Source organism: Rhinatrema bivittatum, chromosome 6 (genome assembly GCF_901001135.1).
Source record: "Rhinatrema bivittatum chromosome 6, aRhiBiv1.1, whole genome shotgun sequence".
Lineage (NCBI taxonomy): Eukaryota > Metazoa > Chordata > Amphibia > Gymnophiona > Rhinatrematidae > Rhinatrema > Rhinatrema bivittatum.
This window is the reverse complement of record NC_042620.1, coordinates 192469117-192482553: the sequence shown is the minus strand read 5'-3', so window position 1 is coordinate 192482553 and position 13437 is coordinate 192469117.

Here is a 13437-nt window from a genome sequence, read left to right as displayed (position 1 = left end):
AACCACACAAACAGGCCCAGTTAGTAGGGGGGAAACTTCACCATCCTATCCTCTAAAAAAATCTGCAATCCCTAGACTCTCCATTAGGAGGAGCATAAGAGCCGTTGGTGAATCCCTCTGCTGAATTATTTCCTGCATCTACAGATACTGCCACATTGTGATGTTGGTGCGGGAGTCTGACAAAGACAGGATACTAGGACTGTTTCTTAAAAGACGAGGAAAACTTTCTTCGGCAGAATATCTTTACTTTGCCTAATATGACTAGAGAAATACAGTTACCCAAAAAGGTTTCTTTGTGCTGAATCCAATAATAGCAGCTTTGAGAGCTGCCTTTCCCTTGAAATACCTCGCTCATTGTAAGGTGATATTTCATCAACACTCCTATTTTTTTTTTTACCAAAACTGGAGGCCCTTTTGGAGAGCGAGTCATGTGGTTTCTGAAGATTTGATTCCTTTTTCTGGATTTCTGATCTGTTTTTTCACCTAGTCATTTTGCACAGGCTATTTTTGTTATTTGTTTGATTTGTTTTAGCTCTTGAACTTAATTATTCTTAGATCACTTCTCCTGTTGGTGTGTCTTCATTTGTTTTGGATGTTTTCTTTATATTAAGATTATATCATTTCTTTTTCATTGTATTCTCTTTACGATTACTGTAAAATATTGAAAAACACAATAAATAAATGTTAAAAATGTCTCCTTCTGGCCTGCTCAACATTTTGGCTTCCCTCCCTCCAATACAAGACACAGCCCTGACTACCCCCCCAGTGCTAATATGGACCAAACACCTGGTCCCCACCCTCTGTATTTCCTCCCACCCCATTGGGATGTGGTGCACTTACCTCCTTACCTTCATGCTGATTTCAAAAGAGCTATTAACACCTCACTCTGTCTTCCTTCAGGTAATAGTCATACTTGCTATTTTGAGTTCTTGGGCTTGCTCCACTTAGGCCAGAATGACAGATAAGACTTTGATTTAGTGCAAATTCAACTTTAAGGCATTGAGGGTGAAAGAATAGAAGATGAAGCAAATAACTTCCCTTGTTTGCATGCAGCAGCTGACTGCAATTTTTTTTAAAACAGTGCTTCCCCAACCTTTTCAAGTCCAGGGCGCACACATACATTAACAAAAACGTGTGGCACAACAGCCTCTGTGGATGGAGCAGGCAGTGCAGACATAAAGAGGACTCCTATGGCCAAAAAAAAAAAAAAAAAGGAGAGAGAGATAGAGAAGCACTGAAAGCACCACCTGTCTCTCCTCCAAATTTTAGAACAAAGGGAGAGAGGGGGCAGAGACACACATGAACCCATCACAAATCGCCAATTCCCTTTATATGCAAATGCAGGAGAAGGGAGAAGTTAGTGTGCTGCAATTAGTTACCTTGGGCCCCACCTGTAGCTGGCAGAGTGCCTCGGTTATTCCCCTGATACTCAGAGTGAGTCACATCCAGTGCTCGGTGCATGCTCTTGCCATCTTATTCAGCCAGGGATAAGGCAGAGGCTGGAAGAACTCAAAGGGGGGGGGGGGGGGGGGAGAGAGAGGAGGTGCTGTGTGCAGTGTGTGTGCTGCGCAAGGTGGAGCCCATGCCCTGCATCCTGCCCGTTAATTCCCACACTCCAGGGCTCATGCTGTAGCTAGGAAGAAGCATGCTTGACTACACATGTTCTCCTGTACGTTTAACAGCCACCACCGGTGTCTTGCTGCTGCGAGGCGCCAAAGACGGAATCCAAGTGCTGCTCAGGACCCGAGCATCGGGCAGCATTGACTTTACCCAGCGAGGTACGGGATGCTGTACTGTGAGAGGAGGATCTGCTGCAACTCCACAGAGATTTATGCGAGTCCTCAATCTGAATCACCCTGGAATGTTGTGAGCACAGGGACATTTGTCCACAGGCGTAGCAATGTGTCTGGTCATGTTTCAATCCAAGGCATCAATAGCAGAGCTCATGGTCGTCAGTGAGGGACATCACCTTGCCACAGATGCAATTTTTAAAGCTGATCACCATAGTCTTTTTTTCTTCTGGCCAGACATGTTTTTGAGGAGGCACAGCCTCTGGAGAAAAGTTCTCTTCTATTTTCTTTCTTTTTAAGTAGCACTGAAAAGTGCTATTGTAAGGTGCTGCAGAGGCAGTGAGGCAACAATAAAAGAACATACTGAGGCAGTAATATCAAAATTTGAAGTTTACAGAAAAAATATGAGGAGAAACTGAATAAACATCTGTGCTTGTGCTCAGACAAAAAAATGACTGAAAAGGCTCACAAGACAACACCCATGTAAGAACTCCTGCACATGGTCAGCAGAGCACAAAGCTCTACTAGCTTGGAGAGATAGGTCCGTTCAGTGCAAGAAATCATCCACATGTAATGGCTAATTCAGCCTGCTTTATCCATGTAAAATGTAGTTCGAACACGACCATTAAATTTAAATTAAGTTACCTACACTTGCCTATCTTAATTGTACATTTACATTTTCCTACATTATAACATCTATTCTTTAAATAAACTTCCCAGCCATGCATAAAGTATGTCATTAAAACCATCTCATTCAGGCAGAAATCTCTGGCCATAGTAGGGTACACTACATACATACTGAACCCCTCCAATCTTCTTCGCAGTGTATAACTTTAATGCATACAAAGTGCACTGATAATCCACAGCTTCTATCCAAATAGAACAGTAGTTCTCAATCATTTTTTCCGCCGCGAAACACCTAGAAACATATAGAAATGACGGCAGAAGAAGACCAAACGGCCCATCCAGTCTGCCTAGCAAGTTTCGCAGTTTTTTTTTCTCTCATACTTATCTGTTACTTCTGGCTCTTAGCAACCCTTTGGTTCTATTTCCCTTCCACCCCCACCATCAATGTAGAGAGCAGTGTTGGAACTGCATCTAAGTGAAATATCTAGCCTAATTAGTTAGGGGTAGTAACCGCCGCAATAAGCAAGCTACACCCATGCTTATTTGTTTACCCAGACTATGTAATTCAGTCCTTGTTGGTTGTTGTCTGTATATAGATCCACTTTTCTTCATTCCCCCAGCCGTTGAAGCAGAGAGTTATGCTGGATATGCAATGAAAGTGAAGTATCAGTCTTTCTCCCCTGCCGTTGAAGCAGAGAGCTATGCTGGATATCCATTGAAAGTGAAGATTCAGGCTTATTTGGTTTGGGGAGGTAACCGCCGTAACAAGCAAGCTACTCCCCACTTTTTTTGTGAATGCAAATCCTTTTTTCCACATTTCCTCTTGCCATTGAAGCTTAGAGCAATGTTGGAGTCTTAGAGCAATGTTGGAGTCACATTAAAAGTGTGTATGTTTATTGAATAAAGGTATTATCTCCAGGTAGTAGCTGTCATTCCCGCGAGCCATCCACTCTTCATTCATCTCTTGCATCCTAATATTGAACCACATATCCAGTGGACACTGGTTCCCAGATTATCATCCACTACAACATCAGAAATATTGTCCTTGTTGGTAAGCACCAAGTCCAGTATCACCCCTCCCATGTGGGTTCCATTACCAGTTGACAGAACAGTCCTTCTTTCAGAGAATCCAGGATCCCTCTGCTGCTAGAAAATACTGTAGTTGATGCTCACGTGTGTGACACACTGCACATTAAATTCTGCAGCTGAGGTTTAAAAATTCTAAATATTATTTTATTGTTAAAAATGATGCAAGAGAAAATATTCTTTAATTTTAATAACTGCTTGTAAAAAAGAATGTGATTACTTTCACAAAAGTTTGAATCTTCATTTACTTTATTGGTGAGAAATCTGGGACTGATATTTTGATTCAGGGTGGAACAGTAAAACTCTTGTGCATCTCACTGTCAGTCTCAAGAAGTTCTGAAGTTTATATAGAGCAGAGCAAGGATGCTGGCATAGAACATAACATAGTATTATTGGCAGAAAAAGACCAAATAGTCCATCCAGTCTGCCCAGCAAGCTTCCCATGGCAGTAACTACTGATCCGTTCAGATTATCCTCATGCCTTCTGTTAATCATAGTGATACTTACAAGCAAAACCAACTAACTGTCTAACCCTTAACAAAATTACTGCAAGATTTTTACATGGTGAGCAGCCTTCCTGATAATTCAGACAATGCTGCTTGAACTTGCTTTATTGCTTTTGGACATGGCCATAGAAGCTTTAATCCCCAATGTCAGTGAATCAGTACCCCAGACCCTTTTCAACTTGCCAAACAAAAAAATATACTCAAATTCTGGTATCCCCTCAGTAACACCACTTCAAAATCCCTCCCCTGCCAGATACTTTGTAAAATAACATGAAAACCTGCATAACAAGACGCTTAGAATCTATATAGCAAACCTGCCACACCATTACAGCACTAACATCCAGAACTCAAACAGCAGGACTCAAACACAAATTTTAGCCACAATGGGAATTGCTGCTAGTCATCCCCTGGTGTATGAAGCGACGGTACAACACATGCAACCACGCCCGACTACGAGACATGGCATCCTATGGAAGATCTGAGAAAGAATAAAGATGACGGAGATCATGCTACAGAGCACCCAAGCTCCAGTTTCTTACTTTGGCAAGTTCATCTCTCCACCCTACCACATGCCAAGTGTGTTTGCTTAGCACACTGCTGTTCTCAGGGATGACACTGTACTTACGTGCAAGGAGACTGCTATACTCAGGGATACTTGATTTCAAAGGATACTGCTATACTCAGGGATGACACACATGCAAGGAGACTGCTATACTCAGGATACTCAGGCTCAAAGGATACTGCTATACTCAGGGATACTTGAGCTCAAAGGATACTGCTATACCCAAGTATACTTGATTTCAAAGGATACTGCCATACCCAAGTTTATTTGATTGCAAAGGATACTGCTATACTCAGGGATACCCGACCTCAAAGGATACTACTATACTCAAGGATAATCAAGCTCAATATGCAGGGATACCCGACTGAAAGAATGCTGCTATAGTCAGGGATACTTGAGCTCAAAGGATACTGCTATACTCAGGGATACTTGAGCTCAAAGAGTACTGCTATACTCAGGAATGCACAGAAATAACAGGTTTCATAAATAAAACCAAAAAAACATAGCTATAAAGTGAACCCTTTTTACTGGACTAACTTAATCCATTTCTTGAGTAGTTTTCAGGAGCTAATATTCTCTTCTTCAGGTCAAAATTCAAATAAGCAGAGATGGTCACGCTCAGAGGGTACCACTGTGCTTAGGGATAATCATGTTGAATCTATACCGCTATACTCAGGGACACTCACACTCAACTCAGTCTGCCCGTTTGCATCCTCCCACATTCTGCAAAAGACTTGAGCTCAGACAAAATGATCAAGGACAGCAACAGAGGGTTAAGAAACATTTTAGGAGTGAAGCCATTGGACGTGGATTGCTTCAGAGAAAGATCTATAACTGGGCAGGAGAAGTTCCAGAGGATGTGGTGAAAGCTATTAGTATAGCTGTGTTTAAAAAGGTTTTGGACAAGTTTCTGGAGAAAAGGTCCATTAACAATTATTAAGGTAGAATTGCAGCAATCCCCTGCTTATTCTTGGGATAAGCAGCTTAGAATATATCTATCCCTTGGGATCATGCCAGGTACTTGTGACCTGGATTGGCCACTGTTGGAAACAGGATACTGGGCTTGATGGACCCTTGGTCTGACCCAGTATGGCATCTTCTTATGTTCTTAACCCTTCCTATGAAAATACAACACTGCAAATATAGAACACAATATGCTTCCTGTTGGAAAAGCAAACCAAACCAAACTGGACAGCTAAAGATCCCTACATAGAACCTACATGCTAGTCAGCAGAATCCCTCACCTCTGTCACAGAAGCAGAGTACAGACCGACCCTTACCTATTACAGACAAAGGACCAGAAATTAAAACCAGAAATATGCAAAGACTGAAACCCTGAGAAGCCAGACTCTCTGGGGCAACTTTTAAACTGTGTGCAGTAGAAACTCCTCAGAGTTTTTCCCCATAGAATTTATGCCAATTTCCAAAGGGAAAAATATTCCTTTTTGAAAAATGAGTTGGAAAAAGTATGTACACAGACTTGCACCTACTATTTTGTTTGGGTACTTTTTTAGACTAAAAAACATAGGTACTCCCTGCTCTGCACTCTCCTCAAGCAGCAGGTACAGGTGGCTGTTTTAGGAAGCATAAGCATGCTATATAAAACTTTTGGTGACACACCTCCCACCTGTTGGCAACACACTGGTTGAGAACCACTGAAAATAGGAAATTCCATTATGAAATATGAATGTTTAGAAACATTACGACAGAAAAAGACCATATGGCCTATATAGTCTGTTCATTCACACCAACTGCTCAGCTCTTCAGTCCCTCCCACTCCCTCAAATATCCCGTGTTTGTCCCATGCTAACTTGATATCAGATAGTGTCCTTTTCTTCACCCCCTCACAGCGAGGCTGTTCCATGCATCCATCGCCTTTTCAGAACAATATACTTCCTTAGATTACTCCTCAGTCTACCTCCTTTCATCCTCATCCCATTATCCCTCATTCCAGAGCCTTTTATTATACTGAAACAGGCTTCAAAAGTTTGTTGTATGACTCAAGAAGCTTGAGAGCACAAAGCCTGGTTTTCATTTCTAGCATTCTTTCATTTGCCAACCAAACAGTGCATTGATTTCTCCATGTTATTTAAATGTCTCTGTCATCCAACTAGCATTTTTTGTCAACAATAGTAAGGAATCTGTTAAAGCTTCCTTTTCTATTGTATTAAAGAATGGTAATGGACAACCTGACATGGAAAGCTATGAATGCTCTTCAAACATTAGAGGAGGATTACTACAGATTGTTTTTAAAGAATATTACTATAGATAAGATTTGGAATTGTCTACTAAAGGAGGCTGTGAGTTTAGAAAAACATTCCTTTTAATAGGGGTAATTTTTGAAGACTTTTGCAGGGTTTATGCACATAAAATAGCAGTACATGCAGGCCCAACACATTTTTAAAAGGTCAACAGTATCTGTATACACATAGGGCCAGACCTTAAAATCTACGCCTGATTTTATAACATGCGCACACTGCCGCACGCATGTTATAAAATCCGGGCTCGGCGCACACAAGGGGGTGCACACATGTGCACCTTGCGCACGCCGAGCCCAAGGGGAGCCCTGATGGCTTTCCCCGTTCCCTCAAAGGCCACTCCGAAATCGGAGCGACCTCGGAGGGAACTTTTTTTGGGCCTCCCCCCACCTTTTCTTCCCTTCCAAACCCAACCCCCAGCCCTAACTAAATCGTACCCCTTACCTTTATTTCAAAAGTTAGGACAGACGTAACTTGCACGCGCCGGCTCGCCATCCTCCAGCACAGGCCGCTGTGCTGGAGGATTCGGCCCCACCCCCGGACTGCCCCCGAACCTCCACCACGCCCCCAGACCCGCCCCAGACCGCCACCATGCCCCTGGACCCGCCCCCTTCCCGCCCCTTTTTCAAAGCCCCGGGACATGTGCGCGCCACCGAGCCTATGCAAAATAGGCTCGGCGCGCGCAGGGGCAGATTTTTTTCAAGTTACGCGCGTAGCCTTTGAAAATCTGCCCCCTAATGTTGTGCGTAAATCTATGCACACCCAAACAGGGCTTTAAGAAGGTGTTCTGGAGGGTCTGAAAGCAGACACACTCACATCAGAGAAGTTTTGCACCTGCAATTTAAACCTCATTTGTCTTTAGGGACCTGGTGATTGGATTGCTGGTTTATGCAGGAGCTTAATGGGAGCTGATCGTGAGGCTTGGTCAGTCTTTATACTTCTTTGTCCTTTGTATGCTGTTACCCTGCAACCTATTTCATTTGTTAGTTGTTTGGGATCTGTCTGGCTTTTCTGTCAGTTGGTGTCTCTTCTTAGTATGTCTATTTGTGTGAAGGGAGTTGTAGATCCTACAATGAGGGCTGCGAATGTCTACATCCTGTGGAATCCACATCGAAGGGAGAGGCAAGAATGGAGGAGAAAGAAGGGGAACTGGAAGAAATACAGCACCATGCCCACAACCAGGCTGCCTAAATAAGAAATACACTGATACAGCGATCATTTTAAACAGTGAGTAGCTATTGCTCAGTGATTGCATAGGTGGCCATGGCTTTTCACAACCAAGACTGGCTCCCTGCTGGGCTCTATTCTAGCTCTATGACGCAGATGGTTATGAATGGAGCTCACACTAATCTCATCAGAGACTAAATAGGGAAGGCTTTGAATAGTAGCCCCCCATGTGAAAAGCATCTGCTACTGATATTCCATAGGGTGCAGGAAGGAGAAGAGGAAGTAGATGAAGAAAAGTGGGAGAGGAATCTCTACATTGCTCTGAGATCATTACTCAGTTTTTAGGAAGTTGGGAGCTAGATAAATTCCAGCAAATACAATTCTTTAGAATATCTTTAGAATATTGCAGCTCACCCTCTCTAGCAGCCCTGCAAGCTAGTCATTTTGTTCAATCAGCCTTTGTTCACAAAATTTAAAGTGGACCTTACCACAGACATCACGACGCTGCAATGGGTCTGCTGCACAGGCCTAGCTTATGGCCTCTGCTACCAGATCCACAAACAGCTAGAGGGATCTTGAAAATTCAACAGCAGCTAAGCTTTGGGCGTGTGCTCCTTCTCTTCCTCCATTCCCTCATCTGCTGGCTCTCCTGGGACAAGATCATCTCCTTCCCTGGCTCTTACGTGCTTCTCTGATGGCATGGCAGTCATTTCACTGTCCTGTTGCATTAAGTGTGACTGCAGCATGGTCGTTCTCCAGGGATTGCAATTTCCCCTTCTGCAAGTAGGAAAATATATTACTCATCCACATACAGCAGGGATATTGAATACCACAGCTAGCAGCTCATAACAGATGCAAGATCTAAGCATGAAGATTAAAAGCTAGCCAGCCATGAGTAATGATTCAATGAGCTCTCACAATGTTTGAATGTCATTTTATTGGCATAACCCCTTCCTCAGAGAAGAAAAGGCATAAGCATGGTTTTGGGGGTGGACCATGGTGGGGGTAGTGCTCCCTCCTCCTAAAATAGCCAAGGTGCTAGTGCTGAATTTGATCCCTTCTCCCTCCCCTCCTATATGCTCTTCCAACCCCTTGTCCTCTCAAACCTAGCAGGCAAACTATGCCTATGAATCATAGCCACTTTAAAGCTTTCAGAGAAACTATACATGGTAAGCTGGTAGCTACTTAGGCTGTAATATAGTATGCTGCCAGAGAGATACATATGATACAAGCAACATGTTTTGGAAGACATGAAGGTTTGCCTCATGCCTATCTGCTAGGAGGCACAACAAAGCTGCCAAATTAACCAGTTCCAGAAGGAAGACTTTGTAGCCAGTCCTTGTTTTCAGTTTACATCCCATTAGCAGGGGTGGGCAGTTCCGGTCCTCGAGGGCCACAAACCAGTCTTGTTTTCAGGATATCCCTAATGAATATGCATGAGAGAGATTTGCATGCACTCTGCCTCAGTTGTATGCAAATCTATGGCATGCATATTCATTAGGATATCATAAAACCTCGACAGGTTTGTGGCCCTCGAAGACTGGAATTGCCCACCCCTGCATTACAGTGTGGTAGTTGTAGTCTCTCAATCAGCCCATTGAAATCAATTTTGCAAGGGTCACAGTGTATCAGGATGGAATTGCCTAAAATCTCCCTTTCCTGGAGCCAGGTAATTTAGCAGCTCTAAGCATAGGCTCTTACATAACAAAGTGTCCCTTTCTACAGCTTTGGGGGCTTGCCTACCAGGAAAAGTAAAAATGGATGATATATGCACAAAAAAAAGGCAGGAATGTACAAAATGAAACTTACTTTCTCTCACTGCAGAGTGGGAGGTATTGCGATCCAAAGATATTGTCATCAAGTGTTACCAGTACATGCCACTCGAGCCAAGACAGTGACAGTAGACTAGGACTCTTCAGAGTGATGATGGCCCTTTGGCCTTGACCTTCCTTCTGAGGTATCTCCATTTTTTTATGGAGGTCTTCTATATCCCTGTGGTTGAGGTAAATAGCATTCAACCTATTAGCTATGCCTCGCTATAGTTTCTATTTGTTGTAAACATGAACTTTACTCAAGGCTGGCCCAAATAAATGATATTCATGCTTGGTCACTTCTTGCACCAGCATGGAGACCTCTTCTGGTTAGTCAGAGCAGCACCGAAGAAATAAATTAGTTTTATATGCCCTAAGGAGGAACCATCCTCCAAAAAAGGGGTTACACTGATCTTTATATTAATTTTTGTGCTCTTTAATGCTTGGGATAGTGTTAAGCAGTAGACTATATCTGCGATGTTGTAATGTACTTTACAGTAATGTGTTCTAATGTTTAGATATCTATCCTGTCCTAACTCATAGGGGTAGATTTTATAAATGTACGCGCGGGTGTACTTTTGTTCGTGCACCAGGCGCGAACAAAAGTACGCTGGATTTTATAAGATACGCGTGTAGCTGCGTGTATCTTATAAAATCCGGGGTCGGCGCGCGCAAGGAGGGGTGCACATTTGTGCAACCTGCGTGCGCCGAGCCCAATGCGCGCTGCCTGTTCCCTCCGCCTCCCTTCCCCTACCTAACCCACCCCCCCGGCCCTATCTAACTCCCCCCTATCTTTGTTGGCAGATTTACGCCTGCGGAAAGCAGGCGTAAATCTGCGCACGCCAGCGGGCTGCTGGCACGCCATCACCCGACCCGGGGGCTGGTCCGGAGGCCTCGACCATGCCCCCGGGCCGGCACCACGCCCCCGGGCCCGCCCCCGACACGCCCCTCCATGCAAGCCCTGGGACTTACGCGCATCCCGGGGCTTGCTCGGCGCGCGCAAGGGGGGGGGGTTTGGGGTAGGTTTTGGGGGGGTACGCGCGTACCCCTTTGAAAATCTACCCCATAGTATTTAAGTAGTTGCCATCCCACATATTGTGATCAGTTGCAACATACTTTTCAGCTTTCTATTAAAAAAACAACAAACCCCCCCCCCCCCCCAAATAAAGCAGAGTTGCTTACCTGTCACAGGTGTTCTCCTAGGATGGCAGGTTGTTAGTCCTCACACATGGGTGGCATCATCGGATGGAGCCCGGCATGGAAAACTGACTGGCACACCGAGCATGCCCAGCATGTCACTATCCACATGTCCACACGGGATCCTTCAGTCTCGTAACATAGAATTACGAAAAAAAAAAAGCAACAGACATAAGAAAAACCCAACTCCGTGGGGTGGTGGGCAGGTTTCATGAGGACTAACATCCTGCTATCTTAGGAGAACACATGTTACAGGTAAGCAACTCTGCTTTCTCCTAGAAAAGCAGAGTTGCATGTAGCTAGGGTGAATCTCTAGTTACAGGCTGCTCCCTAACCACAAGCAAGACCAGACACATAACCAGGTGCCAACGGGCACAACACAGGTGCTGTTGGCAATAGAGGGAGACAGCCTGAACCCAAAAAATGGGCCGAAGGTATGAAGAGTTGGGTTTTACAACTGAAAAAGATTCCAGAGGACAGACTAGCCAAAGCTGCTATCACGTTGGCCATCCCTGTCCAGACAGTAGTGAGTGGCAAAAGTGTGGCGAGAACTCCACATTGCAGCCTTACAGATCTCGCCCACGGGGACCACTCTCAAGTGGGCCACCGAAGTTGCCATGGCTCAAACAGAATGAGCCTTGACATGGCCCTCAAGGTGCAGCCCTGCCTGAGCATAGCAGGAGGAGATGCAATCTGCCAACCGGTTGGAGAGCGTCTGCTTAACCACCGCAACTCCCAATCTATTTTTGTCAAGAGAGATGAAGAGTTGTGTGGACTGCCTGTGGCCTGCTCCAGGTAGAAAGCTAAGGCTCTCTTGCAATCCAAGCTGTCAGAGCCCATTCGCCCTGGTGCAAGTGAGGCTTGGGAAAAAAGGTGGGTAGGATGATGGACAGATTAAGATCTGGACCGTTTCCTGACACAAGGGGAATGATCTGGTGCCTCCTTGCATGTTGATGTACTACATTGCCATTTGGTTGTCAGTCTGGATTAGGACCGCTTTGTTGAGCAGGCAATCGCGGAAAGTCCAAAGAGCGTACCGAATTACACTGAGCTCCAGGAAGTTGATCTGACACTGTGCTTCCTGAGCGGACCACATGCCCTGGGTGCGGAGTCCCTCGACATGGGTGCCCCACCCCAGGTTGGATGCATCCGTGGTGAGTACAATCTGGACAGGGGGAGGTTGAAAAGGCATCCCCTGCTCCAAATTGGACACTCTCCCACCAAGACAAGGAGTCCTGGAGATGTAGAGAGATGCGGATGCAGACTTGGAGATCCTGGGTGGCTTGACGCCACTTATGCAAGAGAGAAAAGGGGGTAATATGAACCATCACTGCGCCTCTTGGGACACATGGCCGCATGTGGTGAGCTGAAACCTGCTGGCTCTGTCGGACTACTGCCGCAATGGAGACCAACGTACTCGCTCTATCTCATGGAAGATACGCTCGGGCCTGAGCAATATCCAAGACAGCGCCAATGAAGATCAACTGGTGTGACAGGTCTAGGTGAGACTTGGGGTAGTTGACAATAAATCCCATGGCCTCTAACACCCGAATTGTCAAGCGCAGGGAACACGCCGCTCCCTCCTGAGATGGGCTCTTGATGAGCCAATCATCCAGGTAGGGAAACACCTGCATGTCCAAGCGGCGGAGGTATGCCCCCACTACTGCCAGACATTTGGTGAAGACTCGGGGGGGCCGAGGCCAGGCCAAACAGCAGCACCCAGTACTGAAAGTGTCGCTCGTTGACCATAAACTGGAGGTTCTTCCTGTGACTGTGGAAGATCTCGATGTGGGCGTAGGCATTGGTGAGGTCGAGAAAGCAAAGCCAATCTCCTCCCTGAAGGAAGGGAATCAGGGCACCCAGAGAGACCATCATGAATTTTTCTGTTTTTAAGACCCTGTTCAAGGCTCTCAAGTCTAGAATCAGACAGAGTCCCCCTGTTCTCTTTGGAATCAGAAAATATTTGGAGTAGAACCCCCATCCCTGCTGATTCAGTGGAACGGCTCCACAGCCCTGGCAGCCATGAGGGCGGTGAGCTCCACCAGAAGTATGTCCTAATGTGAGGACTGACCCCAGGAGGGGCAAGTGGGAGAGTCCAGAGGGACATCAGGAAGTTCAGTCTGTACCCTCGACGAGCAATTGACAGAATCCATTGGTCTGAGGTCACATTGGGCCAACAGTCCTGGAAGAACTGCAGCCAGCCTCCGACTGGAGGACTGCACATCGAGGAGATGGATGGTTGGTTTACGCTCCCTCAGAGCCAGTCAAAACCCTGTAGCGGGGCTAGACTGGGGTGCCGGCTCAGGTCTGGGGACCTGCATTTGCCTGGGGCGGGCCGTAGACCTTATCCGCTGGGAGCATCCGCAAGAAGCGGGTGGATATTTCCTCTGGTGGTAGAATGGCTTCCTTGGGCACTGACATGAGGACTTCCTG